Genomic DNA, 19,229 nt, shown 5'->3' with positions numbered 1-19,229 from the left:
AATATCAGTATTAAGTTTTCCACACAACCCTCAAAATAGATATCGTGTCAATCGATAGCTTATTAACTACAAATCGAACACATCTCCTCGCATATAACAAACAAGGCGATAACAAACTCGTAGCACACAAGATCACGTGATAAGCAAGTTGATGATTGGCTAATTACAACAACATTGGCGTTCAAGAGCAACAACACCCGCTACTGGGCATATCGGCGAGCTGCACCGCTATCAGCTACATATACAGCTACTCGCAGCAGGCCTATAAGCCCGCGTACATCAATCGTGTTAATGGCGAAAATTATATGTATGTGTATATGAGTACACGAAAATGCATCGAATGGCATAAACCATTATTAAAAATTAATTAGAAGAACTACTGGACGGCAAAACGGCCGACAAACAAACGAAGCAATAACTTGTTGCACCACATAAATTGCAGTGGAAATGCAGGCGCGGCAATGATGAAGGCAAACGGCAGCTGCTTGAATACAAATATGTATATGCATACATATGTGTGCTTAAGAGTGTTTGTGGAAAAGTTAATGTGGCGTTTAAAGCGTCGGCATGCCGAAAGTGATCCTAATTGAATAATTACAGTTTGAGAACTTACTGAAAATCGCTTGCTTATTTAGAGACATAAACCTATACTTATGTATTGTACATGCATACATATGTGTGTATGTATGTATAAAATTATGTATTTTCAATATACGAGTGCAGCGCTGAAGACTGAGGCGCATACCGGTTTGTAACTGCGTTGACTTTATCAAAAAAAAATATTTAAAAAAACTGCTCGCGTCAAAAGCAAACAGTTCAGCGGGTGTAGCTGACAGGATCGTGTGAACATTTCAGCAAATTCTGTTAAAAATTTTGTACTTTTTGGTTTGCAGAGGACTCGCACACGGCTTGACTTGCGCGCTGCGCCTGGATATTTAGCTTTTGGGCTGGCTGATGATAAAACTGCGTGTTTATGAGCGCATATCGGCGCATTTTGATCATTTCGACTGCGTGTTTTGTGGGTGAAGAAATACCTTTCCGCGTTTTTTTTGCTCCAAAAGCGAAAAAAACTCAGCAACGCAACCCGTCAGGATCGCTATGAAAAGATCAAACAAAGCAAGAAAGCCAAACGGTACACAGAAACGGGCATGAAACAGAGCAGAGAACGGCGAAAAGGCCAAAAGTGGGCCGTAACGTGCTCAATGAAAACAAAACTGATTAAAATGAATTTCGTACAGAATATATATGAAATCGCCTGACAGACGACGCTGTGTGGAACAATACGAAGCGGCTGCAACGCCAACGAGTTGATTTAAACCGTGGCGGAACGCCGAAACGGCGCTAACGCTGCCAAAAGCGGCACATCAGCAACAACAACAAAAACAAAAGTATACAAATAAGCAAATTACAAAAACAACAAAGACAACAAACATACATGCAAACATATTTAAGACAATACATGCATGTGGCGCGTCAGCAGCGCGTCTCCGCCTGGCAACGTACGTCATCGGTGCCGTCATCAACGTCATCATGCTCCCACCAGATGATCATCATTGTGCGGCTCATTATGCGCGCGTTCATCAGCGCGCAGACAAACGCATCGCCCACGGTGTACACCTTCTGCGAAATTTTGTGGCGCAACTGAAGCGGTTGTGTAGCATGCAACAACGTTGCCGCGAGTGGCGTATAGCAAAGGCAGCAAAACACAGTTTTTTTTGATTTTTTTTTTTACTTTTTTGTTAATTTTTTCGTTTTTGGCTATTTAGGCAGATGTGTTTGGCGGGCGCTTGGCAGCTGTTTTGACTGAGGCGTATATTAAAGATAAATAAAATGTTGCAACAACTTTTGACAAAACGGCGCACACACACATGCGCACAACTGGCTATTAAAACAGCAACAACAAAAGCTTTAAAAATTATTTATTTCATTTTACAAAGCGTTCTTAATAATTTTCGCGCCCAACAGCTGCCAACTAACATCAACAACATTTTTGTTACAACAAAAAGTTAGCACGTCAAAAAACATGTCTAAATGCTGCCGCTCAAGTCAAGCAACAAACTAGAACAACTTGATTTAAATAAATATGTACATAAATAGTTGTGAGCGAAGCTTGAGTGCAGCGTGAATAAAATATAAATTTATAATAAAAATATAAAGCAAAAAATAAATGCTGCGAAGAAGCTTGAAAGTAAGAATATATGTATGTAAATGTGTATGTGTATATACATTATATACTCGCATATAGTATGTATTTAGGCGGCAAGTAGCGAAACGCAACAGAGAAAACTTGCTGACCGCATTTAAATCTTTAACATGATCAACTACAACGCTGCAAAAAAAACACACAAAAACAACAACAGCAATATTTATAAAATCAACACAGTTACATGACAACAACGCGAATGCTTGAAAGCTAACAACAAGCTGAGTGATGTCCAAAACGACAGACGCAACACATCATATATCATACTCAACTGGTAAATGTATGTATACACGTATATGTAGTAAGAGTTTCTATATAGATATACGCAAAGATTTTCGTTTCATTAATATATTAATCCATAATACCTTTCACAGGTGCAATTTTTATAGCATAAAAGGGTATTAAGAGACATTTATCTTGATTTTGATAGGTCAGTTTGTATGGCAGCTATATGGTATAGTAGTTCGATCTGAACAATTTTTTTCAGAGATTGAAGCGTTGTCTGAGATATTATTTTATGCGAAATTTCATGACGATACCTTGTCCAGTAAAAAAGTTCTCCACACAAGAACTTGATTTTGATAGGTCAGTTTGTATGGCAGCTATATGTTACAGAAGTGCGATCTGATTAATATATTGAAAAATTGTAGTGATTCCTAAGATAATGTTTTATGTGAAATTTCGTGATGATACCTTGTCAAATAAAAAGGTTTTCCATACAAAAACTTGATTTAGATAGGTCCTTTTATATGGCAAATATATGTAATAGTCATTCGATATCAAAGATTTAGGCAAGTAAACAGCTTCTTGGGGGGTAAATAACGTATACAAAATTTCAGAATGATAACTCAAAAACTGAGGGTTTAGTTCGCGTAAAGGCAGACGGATATGGGTAAATTGACTCAGTTCGTCACGCTGATCATTTGTATACATAAGCACTTTTAGGGTCTCTGACGTCTTAAAACCTTCGTGGTAAACGTAATATAGCCTGTTCAGCGGTTTAAAAGGTACAAATGTTAATTAACATTGCAGTATTGTTATGAACGCAAGCCTTAATTTTTGAAAATGCCTTAAAATAAATTTTACCAGAGTGCTTCTGTTATCTCTTTTACAGCATTTGCAATTTCGTTTTTCTTAAAGTTAGCTGATATTGAAAATATATCAGTAGTATTCCTTAAGTTATGTTAATCTTACAATTACATTGACCCTTTCTGCTATAAATCTCTGTTAATGTGCTGCTGTCACAGTTCTGCTCTTTCATCGTAATAAACAAAACAGTACATGTTAATGTAAAATGCTAAATTACAGAACTGACTGCTGTTGTGAAAATGTATGAGAAACAAAAAAAGACATTTCATTAATCAATTTAATAAATAACTTAACATTACCGTAAACTATAGAATTGCTGTTATGCTCTACAGATTGCCATTCAATTGCTGTAATGTTAAAAATTTTACCAAACTGTTAAGGCAGAATCGGAGTAGGCACAAATGTTAGTTAACATTATTTTGAGTGCGCGGCAGAATTTGCTGTTAATTCATGCAATATGAAAAGTCAGTTAAATTATTGAGCAAGTGGGGTAAAACTAAAGACTTACACACATACAAAACTAGTTTGAAATAAAAAGTATGTTTCTTGTGAATACAAAAAAGTTGAGATTTTATGTAGAAAAATTCTCAAACATACCAGATATGAATAGATTTACATACATACGAATGAGGGCTAAATGGATATTATATATTTGGTAGCGTTTCTTATATAATAAACTTATATACATACATACATGTATATGGGAATATGTATGCTTGAAGCTCATTTTAGTCTATTGTCTTATAATAGATAAAGTAAGTCTAGTGCTGGAAAAAGCATAGAAAGGCAAAGCAAGTTTTGAAGGAAAAGAAAAACGATGGTGTGAAACGTTTGCGCAAACTACTTTAAGTAGCAATACAACAACAAAATAACTGCATTGATTTTATTACAGAGTTTTTGTTGTAACTGTAATCAAAGAAACGCTTGATAGGGAGGCCGGATAGCAAAAGTAAGACAACGCGTGTCGTTCTCTGCAAAAAACCACTCAAAAACAAAAAAACGCCCGAAAAAAAACAATAAAACTAACAACTAAACTAAAATGATGTGTATGTGTGTACGTATGTGTGCACATACTAAATGAAAGCGCTAAAGAATGCGTAGCAACACTTTTATTGCCAAAGCTCCACGCTCGAATACAGGAACTACGAATTAAAGACGTACGCACTTCAGATGCTGGTACTCGCGCGATATTTATTGCTATTAACGTATGTACACACTTACATACATATATACATACATCTGTATGTGTATCTGTGCAACATGCGCCACATTATGTTGTTGCCACCGGCGTTGCTGTGATTGTTTACGCGCCGATCTATGACACTTGCGACACTTTTCGACTGTCGCGCTTGACGATATCTTCACGATATCATATCGTCACACTGAGCGCTTACGTAGCAGCCAGCAGCATGATCATGGGAACATCTGTGGGGTAAGCTACGGATCGTAGTTGCTGGCTGTCCGCTGGAAGTGGGTCGAAATGTGCTTGACCCACACTGGTAATCATTTGTTCGGAATCAACTATTCGCACGTACTTACATATGTTTGTATGTATGTATGTACAAATCTACATATTTACATATGCACATACATATGTGCTTGCACGCTTCATTTATTGGTTGCTCTGGCTTATGGAGAGTGAAATTTTTTATATTGCTTGCTATGATTATAACACTTTATACGAGCTACACGATTAACATACGAGTATATAATTACGTGCTTGCTAAAATATAATGCACTTGTGCGTAACACATACTTGTACATACAAAGGCATCAGCTGTGTTTTCTATAAGCAGATTAATGAAGAAATTGAACTGTATCTACATATATAACATATTCTGTAAACGAAGACATTATAAGAAAAACTCACAAGTGTGAGTGATAAAATGAGTGAGTAATAAAATAAGAAGGTGCAAACTTCATTTAGAATAGCGTGTTATATATTCGAATCGGATTCGGGATTCGTATTACAAAATTGATTTTCTAAGAGAATGGTATCATGCCTGCTTTCCAAAATTGTGACATTGTAATTATAATTTTTATACAATCATCGTCATTTACACTAAATGAACTTTCTGCATATTCTAACCATGTATGTGGCTGAAACTGTAAAACTTACGATTATAAGTTAAAAGGTTGAGGGTTTAATTTTTTTTCTATTATCGGCCTCAGTGAAGCATACGTCCATACATACATAATAAGTTTCAACAATATTTTTTGGACTACATATCGATTGAGCCTAGAGTAAATACTTAAAACAAATGCAATGGAAAAAATATATATAATTTTATCAGCTTTTGAATTTATGGTCTCAGGTTACAAAAATTTAAATTTTGTGCACTAGTATGAAATACGAGTAAATGTTGGCTTAATTGAAATATTGAAATTTTTATTACAGATTTCTTCTCTTATATTTTTATGCCAGCAGAGGGTCGGTTTGGCAGACTTTTTTAATTTTTTTTTTAATTTTTTAGAATATAATAAAAATATTTATTTTTAAAGATGGTTTCATTCAGAGTAAAAATGTGAAAAATAAGTATTTTTTTAAGAATAAAATTTTAATTTTAAAAATTTTTAATATTATAAATATAACTAAAATTGAAAGTTTATCTATAAAAACAAAAATATTTTATATTATTTATATTTTTGTAAAATTTATATTAATTAATAAATTTTTTAAAAATAGTTTTAGATGTTTTAAGGGTTAAAATTGTTTGAAATGTGACAATTTTTTTTTATAAATATAATAAAATTAAAATTGAAGTTGTTGTTGTTGAATTTTATTTATAAATTTCAAACTTTTTAGAACCAAAATTAAAATTTTATTCTTAAAAATATATATAATTTTCACATTTCAAAATTAAAAAAAAAAAAATATTTATAAATATTAGTATTATTTTTATAATTGTTTGTACTAAATTGATAATTTTTTTTTTTTTACTTTTTTTGTTGAAATTTGAAACGAATATTTTAATAAATGGATATTTTTATAAATAATATTAAAATTGAAACTTTAAAGAAAAAATGTTTGTAAAAATCGGACTATTTTTAATGTAAATATTGTATAAATATAAATGTTTTAATTTAATAATTTATTTGTAATTACATAGTTTATTGTGATGAAATTAAATAATAATATTGTAGTTATAAAAATTTATGAAAAACATTAAAATAAAAATATTTGTTTTTTAAAAAAATCATAATTGCAATTTTAAATAAAAAATGTTTGTAATAAATGGATTTTTTGTTACAAATAAAATTAAATTTGAAATTAAAAAAAAATTGTACAAAATGGATTATTTTAAGTGCGTTTGATTTTATTATTTATTAGTACCTAGACAAAGGTTGCCTAAAAAAAAACTAAAAAATTTGCAATAAATATAAAAATATATATTTTTATTTTCTAACTTTAATTTAAATTACACTTTTTTAAAAGGAGTATGTTGTATCAAACTCTAAGAACTTAAAAAAAAATAAACAAGTTTTGAACCACTTCAGGTATCTTATAATGATTTTTCATGTAATTTCAATATTAAACAAAAAATATGTATTTTATACATATACAAGCATTCGCCGAAAAAAAATACGTATTTTTGTTTAATTCATTTTACATTCATATACTTTCAAAATATCGTAAACAAAATTTTTTTATACTTTGAAATTAAAAAAAATTCATATACTTGGAAAATATCTTTTAAAAACTTTGATAATTAAAAAAAATGTATGTACTTTGAATATAAAAAATTTTTACATACTTTGAAAATTAAAAAAAAAAAAACAAATTATATACACATTTTGAATTTTTTTTGTCATTGGAAAATTTATTACCTTACAAACAGGGTCTTAACTAATGGCAAAACTTTGAAATTTGAAAAATTAAGACTAAAAAACTAAATATTAGCTAAGAGAAGAAATTTCTTACTCTTACTAGTCTATTTTTGATAGATTTATCTTTAAAATTTTATAAAATATTTATATTAAACTTAATATACTTAATCAAATTTACATTTTTTATAATTTTTTTATTTGTTGAAATTTGTTCAGCAATATTTTTTTAAGTCACCTGACCATACAGTTTAATGACATAAAAACTTAAAAATTAAAAAAAAAAAAATATTAACAAAAATATATTTTTTTCTTTGTATATAAAAAAAAATCGTGTAGTTTGATAAAATTTATTTTTTCTTTATTTTTTTTTTTGCAAAAAGTCATCTTCTCTAGTGTCTTTTGTGACTCACTGGCCAGCAATGTTGCTTATGCAACTCGTATGTCAACAGATCAATCTAAGTCAAAATGCAATTTTTTTACGCCCATTTTAAATTAGTTTGACTTATTAAAGCAGAAAACAATAACAAGCAACAAACGGGGAAGCACATCGCGCCATACCTATTTATATGATTTCCACTGCAGTCTGCATATAATTTAAACAGTAGCCAATAAATTAATTGCGCATAAGCTACGCGATTATAACGAATAATATAGAGAGTCACAAAGCTGCCGCTTTCTAGAGTATATTAATACATACATACATGTCCACGTGTGTATGTATGTACATGTGTTTAATTATAATTTGTAATTAATACTCATAGCTGTTACTTCTAACTGCAATATGAATGGGAATGTCTACTTTACATGACACGATCTTTCTTTAGAAACGCAAAGAGCCGACGTGTCATTAGAAACAAGCATTCGCCGAACTTTGCGCCGGCCAGAACATGCAAGTAACGCTCGCGCAGCGTCTACTTAGCAAAGGCGCGAGTGTAGCTGAATCATTCAGCTGCTTAAAATACAGTGCACATTGTTAATGCTAATATTTTATGGCTTATAAGCGGTTAAATGCATATCACATTTTTTATTTTTTATTTCTTTTTTTGTTTTATAAGGTAGGAGTATTGCCTGGGAACTCATTATGCCAATTTCACAATACCAGCGAATTGCGCTTAGGCATTGCCTTGCAGTGAGTTGCAAAAGCGCGCGCCCTTTCACACTGAAAACCCCCGCTGGGTGGGGTTTTTCAGCTCTGCTCTTACTACTAAAAACATACTTTGCGAGCATCTTACGAGACAGCTACGAATCTATACCCGCCGTTGGTTGAATCTATTTATTTACATTTAGCGGAAAAAGTTATTTATTTTTAACTGTAAAAAAATAGGTGCACAAACAAGTTCCCCCAGTCGGACAAGTCCCCGATGAATTTCGCGCGAAAAAATATTAACATAATTAAATTTGAAAAAGGTAGCCAACAAGAAAAGCGTTGCAGATGTGTTGAGTGATTGTGGCGAAGTTGGCTGGGCGAGTGTGCTAACAGCAAAGTGCATGTATTTATGCACTATCTGTACCCAGTAGTACATGTCGTTTGGGATACATCATGTTTGTGATATCTTAGAGATACGCGCTAACCATTTTCAAGATAAGCGCAAATGTGTCGCATAAATGCAGCTGAAGAATTGCGCTTTGAAAAATACACGCTCGCTCGCGGCCACTTGTCGTAGGCGCTTCGCGGTAACATACATACATTACACGCACAGCTTTATACATATACTTATATACAAATGTACATATGTATATATCATTAGTTGCGTTGTCTCACTGCGTGTAATCCAAGTTGAAGCCACTAGCAAGGGTAGCAATATACTAGTATATACATACATACATACATATATGTGTGTAGTAGGTGTGGCTTGTCGCGCCAGCTGTGTGTAAAGTTGGAGAATTTTCGCGGGGCGCGCAAACAGTGGTGTGGCTTGTCGCGCCAGCTGTGTGTAAAGTTGGAGAATTTTCGCGGGCGCAGAGTTGGCGCAAAGTGGTTATTTGGTACATGGCAAGCGAGCTGCTGCGCAGCGATTTTGTCCACAACAACACACAGCTTAGGTGTGTCACTCAATTCAATTCAAATTAGCTCAACTCACTTTGCTTCAATTCAATTTAAATTGTGGGCAAAAAAATAAGATTGAAATAAATAATAATAAAACATAGTTGACTTTAAATTGTGATAAGAATGTTGCCAGCAGAGACAAATAAAATACATAGGCAATTAAAAAGCGTAAAATATGTGGCACTTGTGGCAATTGCAAGTTTGTTTAATGAAGGTAATAAATTCAGTATTACTTTAAATGGTTTCAATTTTGTTAAAAAAAAATAAGTTGCAATTATTTTATAAAGTTTGAAAACGCAAGTGACATTTATATTAATATAATAAAAAATGTATTTTAGAGAAACATTATGCAGCTTTTTAATATGGCAAAAGCTTCATTAAAATATGTATATTAAAAATTTATTATTTAAAATATATTATACATATTATATATATATATTTTTTAACTTTCGTTTTCCAAATTAATTAACTTTTTAATTAATACTTAATTATTAACTTTTTTAATTAAAAAAAGTTTAATTTTTTTACTCATATATTTATCACTCTATTAAAACATTATTTTTTTTATTTTAATACAAAAAAAATGTTATTAAACTTAAAATTTTTTTAATATTTTTTTTTCTAATTAATTTTTTTTATTACTTTTAAATACTAAAAAAAAATTTAAAATAGATAAAAAATTATTATTTATAATTTATTATAAATATTTCTTTTTCAAATTTTTCAAATAATACTTAATTATTAGCTTTTTTAACAAAATAAAATATAATTTATTTACTCACATATTTATAACTTTATGAAAAATTAATTTATTTTATTACTTAGTAAATACTAAAAAAAATTATTAAAACTATAATTTTCTAAACTTTTTTTATTCTAATTAATTAATTTTTAATTAATATTTAACTATTGGCCCAATTTTTCTAAGCTTTTCTTTTGATAAAATTTAATAATCAATGTTTTTCAAAGTTATCTGACACTTTAATAACTTAAAAATTAAAAAAAAAAATGAATACGTATAAGTAACATACGTATTTATCTTCCTTTATAATGAAAAGAAATATATTTTTTAAATTTACTAAAATTTAAATAATAACAAAAAAATTTAGAATGGGAAAAAGTAAGTTAATTTTAACTAAAAATTTAATAATTTAATTAATTTTTATTTATTTATTTTTTTTTCATTCAAATTTTTTTGATTATTATTTAAATTTAAAGAAATTTTAAAAATATTGTTTAAATAAAAAAATTAATATAATTAATTTAATCAAAATTAAAATTTAATTCGTTTTTTACCTAATTTAATCATTTTTTAATTAGTATAATTAATTTTTTAATTTTTTTCTTTTTTTATAATTTGTTTTTAATTTCAAATTTAAAAAACTATTTAAAAATATATAAATTGTCTTCAATATTGAAAAAAAGTATGTTTTAGAATGCTATATGTCATGTAGAATGGGAAAATATAATTTAATTTTAACTAAAAAAAATAATTTAATAATTCAGTTTAATAATTAATTTAATAATTTAATTAATTTTTTATTTACTTAATTTTTTCCATTGAAATTTTTTTGATTATTATTTAAATTTGAAGAAATTTTAAAAATATGATTTAATTATAAAAATTATATTAATTAAAATTTATTTAGTTTTTTTCACTAATTTAACTATTTTTTAATTTTATTAATTAATTTTTTATTTTTATGAATTATTTTTTTAATTTTTTTTTATAATTTAGTCACTAATTTTAAATTTAAAATCGACTTAAAAATATATTCGTTTTCTTAAATATCAAAACAAAAATATGTTTCAAATGTACTTCAAATTTCAACATTAATTTTTTTTAATTAATGAAAACCATTTTTTTTAATTTTTCTTTTGTTCAGATTTAATTAACAAAAAATTTATTTTTTTTTTATAAATATTCAAAAACGAAGTTATAAGTATATTCAATGAGTTTGGTTAAATTTTATGATAATAAATATTAAAAAAATAATAATTTTACAATAATTAAATTGTTGCAGAAAAATACAATAATTATTTAAATTTAATTTATTTTTGTTTTTACTTTGAATAAACAAAAATTCCAAAGATTTCAAGAAACGAAATCTATTGCCACAGAATTTTAATCAAAGAAATAAGCGCCAAAAATCCGTTAACTATTTTGAAAGCGAAAATTGCTGCAATTTTTTGGTATTCAGTAATTTTTCACGATTTTTCATCGAAAATATAATATTAACTTCTACATATGGTACATACATACATGGGTACATGTAAATGCAAGCTATTTGTTGTTGCTTATTAACAGCTATTACTACTGTATGAATTTCAGTTGTCAAAATTTTTAATTTTCGCGAACAAGCAAATGCAAATTATGACCATGGTGATGGGGCGACCAGCCGGCACGTCGAGCGCCTAACGCCGCCAATCCGCCTCACCCACTTGCATTCAATCAACAAGACGACCGACGCAGCTATCACAAACAGCAGGCGGGATAACGAGTTTTCTTTCGTCACTTGCGGCTGACATTGTTGTTTCAATTTGCCGGTGTTGTTTTTGTAATTGTTGTAGTTGCAAATAAGCGCAATGTTGTTGTTATTGTTTGCATAGCCCCATGCATGCTTCACAAAGCATTGTGCTGTTGTTGTTTTCCATTGCATTTTTTGTTGTTGTAAACTGCTAGTTCAGCGTTTTTGTTGTTGTTGCAGCCGCTGTTCGCCACACAAAAAACATTGGTGCGATTGTTTGCATTATCTTTGATTTTGTTTGCAGATTAGTGAATTAATATTTTCGTTGTTGTTGAATTTATTCGAATTCGCAGCTTTTTGTTGTTGTGTTTTGCTATTTTTTTTGTTGCTTTATGCAACCTCATTGTTTTAGCCGCTGCAGGGCGTATTGCGAAAGTGTTGCCGTTGTACATATTTCAACTTGGCGTTGTGTGCGATTTTCGTCCATTGTTTTTGTTTTTGTTGCGGTTTTTTTGTAATTTTTTTGTGCTTGCAACATGCAACGATTTCAGTTGTTGTTGTTTCCTCGCAGCTAAATGCACATTTTAGTCGCTAATGCGACATGCAACGCTCAGGGGAGCTGGTGTGAGCGGGGGGTGGCGCGTGGCCCGTGCGGAAAGCGTGAACTGGTTGCGGAGCTGGTGTTGCGCCGCCGCCGCTGTCGCGTTGGAGGTGTTCGACTGCCACGAAATCTGTTTTAATTTGATTTGTTGCGCTGCGCTCTGTGACATTCACAAGTCAACGACGAATGACACGTCAGAGATTTACGTTTCGCTTTTTTCTGAATTTAAGATTTTAATTCGCTGATAAGGTCAATAGCAGCTTTTTACGTAAGTACACATGCCAGATATGTGTGCTAAATATATGTATGTTTGTATGTGTGTACGCATAGAAATGGTTTTAAATTACGTATTAATAAATAACTTTAATGGAATTGCTAGCAGACATACAAACATACGCATGTACATAGATATGTGGCTATGTATGGAGAAACATATACATATGTATGTATATGTGTGTACGTTTGTATAAATTATATATTTTCTACATAATACCACAAATTGCTATTCTCCCTGAAGAATAAGCCATAGAGAATTTTGATAGTTATTACCCAAGATTAAATTAAAAAAAATTTGTTTTGAAGATTTTTTGTTAAAATTCGTTTAAACATTTTTTAAAATTATTATCTAAAATTGGTTTTCCTTATAAAATACTGAAATTAAGCATTAAAAACGCTTTTCAACATTAAAAACTGATCTTGCAAGTTTTGTGAAAGCTTAAAGCTTACATTTTAAAAATTTCAAAGAAGCATTGTTCTTTTATTCCGTTGAAACTATTTTTTAAACATTAAGAAAATACTTTTAAATTTCAAAATTGCTTTTAGAAGCTTTTTGCAAATTTAAAGCTTTCATTTTGAGATTTTCAGGGAAGTGATGTTCCTTTGATTCGTTGAAAGTATTTTCTAAACATTAGGAAAACACTTTTAATTTCCAAAATTTAGTTAAGAAGCTTTTTGAAAGCTTTAAGCTTCCATTTTGAGACATTTTGAAAAGCACTATTCTTTTGTTACGTTGAAATTATTATTTAAACATTAGGAAAATACTTTTAATTACCAAAATTTAGTTAAGAAGCTTTTTGAAAGCTTAAAGCTTCCATTTTGAGACTTTTCGAAAAGCACTATTCTTTTGTTACGTTTAAATTATTTCTTAAACATTAGGAAAATACTTTTAATTTTCAAAATTGATTTTAGAAGCTTTTTGAAACCCTAAAGTTTTCATTATGAGGGCAGCACATTTCTTATATACCATTTAAATTTCTTTTCAAATAATAAGTTAAACATGTAAAATTTAGCATAACAAACGACGCATTAACGAGCTTTAAAGCTTTCATTTACAAAAAAATAAAATTTTCTTTGATTTTTTTTTGTCTTTTTCAAGAAAATTATCAACTAAAAATGCTGGAAATGCAACATTAGAAAACGACTTTGTATTTTCAAAATTGATTTTAGAAGCTTTTTGAAAGCTTAAAGCTTGATTTTGAGGCAAGGACACTTCTAGTATCCCGTTTAAATTATTTTTTAAATTGTTGGCTAAAAATGCTGAAAATTTTGCATTACGGATGACTTGTGATTTGCTACTTTAATTTTAGAAAGCTTAAAGCTTTTGTTTACAAAAAAGCATAGAAAAGTTTATTTTTTTTTTTTGTCTTATCAATTATCAACTAAAAATGCTGGAAATGGAAGGTTAGGAAACAATTTTGATATTTTCAAAAATCAAAAAGGTTTATAAAGCTCTTACCGCTTAAATCATTCATCACAAAACACTGTTATAGAAAATAATAACACTTCCCAAACTTTGTATTCTAAATAATATGAAACTGTGTGAAATACTTATTCTTGTCAAGCTAACACCAATGTCAACTAAGCTTGAAGTACTCCGCCTGTCTAACCAAATAAAGTTACTGTAAGTACAAACAAATACATATGTACATATGTGTATACACAGACAAGTAGTTACAAGTTTGTGGCAACACTCAGGCACCATAAGTACGACTGAAGTGTACAACAAAGTGCATTCAAGTGCAGCACAGCCGATAGGCAATGCATTTCCATACCAACGCAACACGCACACAACTAACCGAAGCCCTCAATACACCTGCACACATACACACACGCACACTCCAGCGCATTTTGTAACTGGAATAACGATCGTTATTTCGTTTTGTTTTCGAAAATATTTATTGGTTGTGGGCGTAGGCTTCCTAATTGAATTAGTATGCCACAAGTTACTTAGTTGTTTGATAGCCACAGACTTCTCAGTCGTCTCAGTGACTAGCAATAAAACAACAAAGCACTCAAATCTAGCGACTCAGCGAGTCAACGAGCTAGTCAAACACCACATGCACGCTTACAAAAACACAATAGTTAGCCCAGTCGAATATATGTATGTACATAAGTGCGGTACACCTCAACGACATGCGAAAAATTTTGCTTGAGCGCGGCTCGTGTGGAAGCCAAGGTGGCGAGGGATCACAAACTCGTTCGTACGTCAGAATATTTGCCATGTTGCAGCGCGTGGGTGTTGCATGTTCTTTACATTCACAATACCACAAGGTTTTTTATTTAACTATTTTTATAAATTTTGCATTCTTGTTTTTGTTGTCTTGCGTTAGGTATGGCGCGACTGTTATGAGATCGCTTTGTTTAGCCAGTCTAGGTAAATAGACAAGCTGGCTGGCTGAATGGCTGGGTTGCAACAGTAGACAAGCCAGCATGATATGTCAGGGTGGTGTTGCAGAATGACTCCCCCTAGTTGTAATGAAGTTTTCCATTTCCATGGGGCGCGAGAGATTTTGTGAATTTAGTGTGGAATACACTGCGCGAAATAGTTTTTGTGCGAAGAAATTGCGAATTTTAACAATTTTAATTTGGTGGGTTAATTTAAAAGCATTTTAGACGGTAAGGCTTCTGAGAAAACAGAAAAACAACAATAAAATTTAAAATAGTGTTGCCACATGCTTTAAAATATTAAACTTTTTTGTTTATTTTAGAATATAAAAACTGCATTTTATACGGAATAGTTTGTGAAAAACAAAAAAATAAAATAAAATTTAAAACAATGTTGCCACATTTTTAAATTTTTTTAAGTTTTGAAGATAGAAAATATTAATAAGGTTGGCTAAATTGGCGTTGTGGTTGAAAACGATTGTTAAGAAAAAATAAATAAATAAGCTTGCCACATGTATAAAAAAAAGTAAATTTTGTAAATGCTTCTTTCTAATTATAGCTAGAAATGTTTTCTAGGTTAGGTTATTTGGGCAAGCATGAATAAAAAATAAAAACGCAATTTTTGTTTAATAATAGTATATAGCCTTGCCATCTGATTTAAATTAAAAGTTTTTTGAATATAAACCGTGTGTTGAATATGTGACATACGCCGTCAGAGTGTTGCCAGATTAATTAAATTTTTATTTTTATTAATATTTTTTTATTAAAAATTTATTAAAAGCCGCATTGTAGAATTAATGTTGGTCCAGAGAATAATTACAACTATAGAAATTTTCGGCGTTGCCACCTGATTGACTCAAAAAAAAGGAAATTGAAATTAAAATTAATTGGTTATAATTTTTTTAAGGTTTAACTAGTAAAATAAATATTTGCTTGGATTAAAAATACGCTATGGCAGTGTTGCCAGGCTAATTAAATTTTTAGTTTTATAAATATTTTTATGAACTTTTATCAAAAGCCGCACTGCACAATTAATGTTGTTTAAGATAATAATTACGGATATACATATAAATTTTTGTCGTTGCCACCTAATTAAAAAAAAATAATAATTTAATTGTTTCTGTTTTTTTTTTTAGATTAAACTAATAAAATAATTATATGCTGCTCCAATTATCGATGACGATAAAATTTTCTATGAAATTTGTAAATATTTTCATAAACAGTTTTGAAAAATATTTTTAAAAAATTTTTAAATTTGAACTTTTTTTAAGAAATTTCGCAAAAATTTTGAAAAATATTTAAAAAAAATGGAAATTTGTAACTTCTTTTAAGAAACTTCCATTTGTAAATCCCCTGCTTCATTTTGGTGAGTGCCTGTTGTCTGCTTTCTCTGCAAAATATATTTGCATTTCTTTACAAACTGCCTAATTTGCATGTTAACCGCATAGCCTCGGGCGAAAACTTGACTCAGAAGCAATCAAATATCAAAACTAAAAGTTTCTTACACTCTAGCTGCTTCACATTTAGATTTTAATACATGCGGCATACAAAAAATTATATGTATAAGAAACATTAACTTGACAGCTGTCAATAGTGACAGTATGAGCGCAGTCAAGCTAATACTAAGAAATAATAAGAAGCCAAATTTTCGAGTTATAAGGCACAGTTAGGTATTCGCAGTTGCTGAAGCCGCTTAAAATTTAACCGTTAATTCGCATACACACATATAACTGTATATTGCCCGAAGTGACACAGTAAAATATACGCTCATACTCTGGCATCTTCTTTTAATTCCGCTACATTGACAAAGACAAGCTAATTAGCCGCCGACAAACGCAAAGAAGGCGCCTGCAGCGCGCAGGGGACAACTGAAAAATTGCCGAAATCAATAATTTGTTATTTTTTGTGAAAGTTTGCGCAGCCACGCCCATTGCACTGACTCATTAAATGCAACGCCGCCGGGCGTTGAAGGGTTAATATGCAACCGCTAGCGCCAAGCGGGGCCCAAGTGTTGTGTTCAGGGACGAAAAACAAAGAACAAACCAAGAGCAAATAGTTACAAAAAAATTAATTTATGAGTGCATAAAGGGTGTAACTGCAGCTCCTTGGCTGTCCACTCATCAACCGGCTACTGCGGTAGCTGTGGCGCTACAGTTTCAGTAAATTATCGCGCGGCCGCTTGTTGTTGCCACGCTAGTCGTTTGTTTGTGTTTGTGTTGGTGGTCACTTTCCCAAAGTTCGGCTGGTCGGTTAGCCAGGCAGCCAGCTGTCCTCCTGGACTATTTATTTTATTTATAGCTTTTATTTGCTTGTGAATAAAGCAATAAAGAAAGCTAGCTAGCTAGCTGGCTACCGAAGACGTCGAGCGCCTTCCATAAATATGTTTTGAGCCGTCGGGAAAGGGAATTTCTAGCAATACGAAACTTTTGTGCGTTCGATTCGACACTTTCTGTTTAGTTGAATTGCTTCCACGTTGCTTCGCTGGATTTTGTGTTATTTTGTGTTATTTGGCTAAAGTAGTTGCAGTTGTTGTTCTTATTGTTGTTAGTGTTGCAGTGTTGTTTTATTGCTTCTTGTGGCAGTAATTAAAACCGCCCTCTTGGTTAAGCGAAAGCGGAAGTCGTTTATTGATTGTTTTTTGCGCTCGCATGCGAAGGGCGGACAAATTTATATGCGAGCGCACACACATACACACACACAAAAATATAAATATAATATGTATATATACATACATACATATACAAATGTTGCAGTTACAATTTTACTAAATTTTTTTTTCTATGCGCTCCATATTTATTAACCATCGTTCGCGTAAATAAAGTTCAGTTTTTAAGATTTGCATTGGCGACCGGGACATTGGCCTTCAGGCGGGCGTGTCCGCTGCGCTGCTAACACTTGGCTTTTGTTTACCTTGATTTAATTGTTCTGTAAACATTTTCTACTTAGACGCTTCACAAAATTTCTCACACACACGCACACCTGTATCATATATACCATACCATATAACTGGCACACCATTACTGTTCCAATAAATGTGCAGCGTTAGTTGGTAGTCTGCAGCTAAAAATCGATAGCATATAAATTTATGTTCTCATTTGTTAGCCAGCTACTACGGCTTTAAGCAGTCGGAGTTAACTTTAAACGAAGTTTAATTTGGCAAATTGCGGAGATGTAAGAATGTATAGTTTGTCGAAAATTTTTACCGATATTAACAGTATATAAGGATCTATATATGTATGTACTTAAAAATTGTAAAAATTCAGTCTTTCAAGTACAAAAAATTCAATATATCTCATTTTAATTTTTTTTATAAAAAAATTTCTTGACTATTATATTTTGTTCAAGAAAATTTATTTTTATTATTATTATGTTTTTTTTTTTTTAAGTTTGTATTTTATTTGAAGCTTTTTTTTTTAATTAATAAAATTTACATAATTTTACTTTACTTTATTGTTCAAGAAAATTATTATATTATTTTTTTTATTGCATATAATTCTTTTTATGTAGTTTAATTTTTTTTTGTTAATTTAATAAATAATAATTTTTTTAATTTTTTTAGTATATTTTATTTCACTATATGTATATTTTTGTTTTGTTTTATTTTATTTTCTTAAAAAAAAAATCTATTATGGTTTTTTTATGTTTCTATTGCATTTTATTTTACCTTATTTTAATTTTATTTAATGTTTTTAATATATTAATATATAATTTTTTTAATATCGTATTAACTTTTTTTCATTGAATTTATCTCTAATTATGTTTTATTTTTTCTTAATGTTTATTATTTTTTTTGTTTTATAGTATTTTCAGTTACATTATTTTAGTTAATTTTTTATTTTCTTCTTAATTTATTGTAATGTAATTTAATTTTTTGTTTAATTTTTTAATATTTTACTTGTGTTTTTTATATTTTATTCAATTTTATGTTATTTTATTTTATTTTAATTTATTATCTTTTTGTATAATATTTTATATTTTTATGCCATTACTGCTAATTTGAACAAACAATTTTTTTTTATTGTTTTTTTATTTATTTATTTCAATGTATTTATTATTATTTTCACTGTTTTTTATAATTGAAATTTTTGTTTATTTAATTTTTTTATTTTCTTTGATTTCCTATTTTTTCTTCTATTTAATTTATTTTATTTTATGTTCTTTCAATATTTGTAAATTTTCTTACAAATATAATTGTTTACTTATTTGCTTCATTTAATATAATATAATTTTATTAAATTTTTTTCGTTTTATTTTATAATATTTTACTTTATGTTTGTATTTTATTTTATTCAATTTTGTTATTTTTTTTATTTAACTTTATTTTTTTTA

General features: G+C 29.8%; 1 protein-coding gene across 5 annotated transcripts in view; it reads right to left on the bottom strand.

Annotated features, from left to right (window-relative positions):
- LOC126757513 (homeotic protein distal-less) overlaps positions 1-19,229 on the bottom strand; it is a 103,427-nt gene that overhangs the window by 56,006 nt on the left and 28,192 nt on the right. The window lies entirely within an intron of this gene.

Source organism: Bactrocera neohumeralis, chromosome 4 (assembly GCF_024586455.1).
Source record: "Bactrocera neohumeralis isolate Rockhampton chromosome 4, APGP_CSIRO_Bneo_wtdbg2-racon-allhic-juicebox.fasta_v2, whole genome shotgun sequence".
Classification (NCBI taxonomy): domain Eukaryota; kingdom Metazoa; phylum Arthropoda; class Insecta; order Diptera; family Tephritidae; genus Bactrocera; species Bactrocera neohumeralis.
Note: the sequence above shows the minus strand (reverse complement) of the source record. Positions and strands in the feature narration are given on the sequence as shown.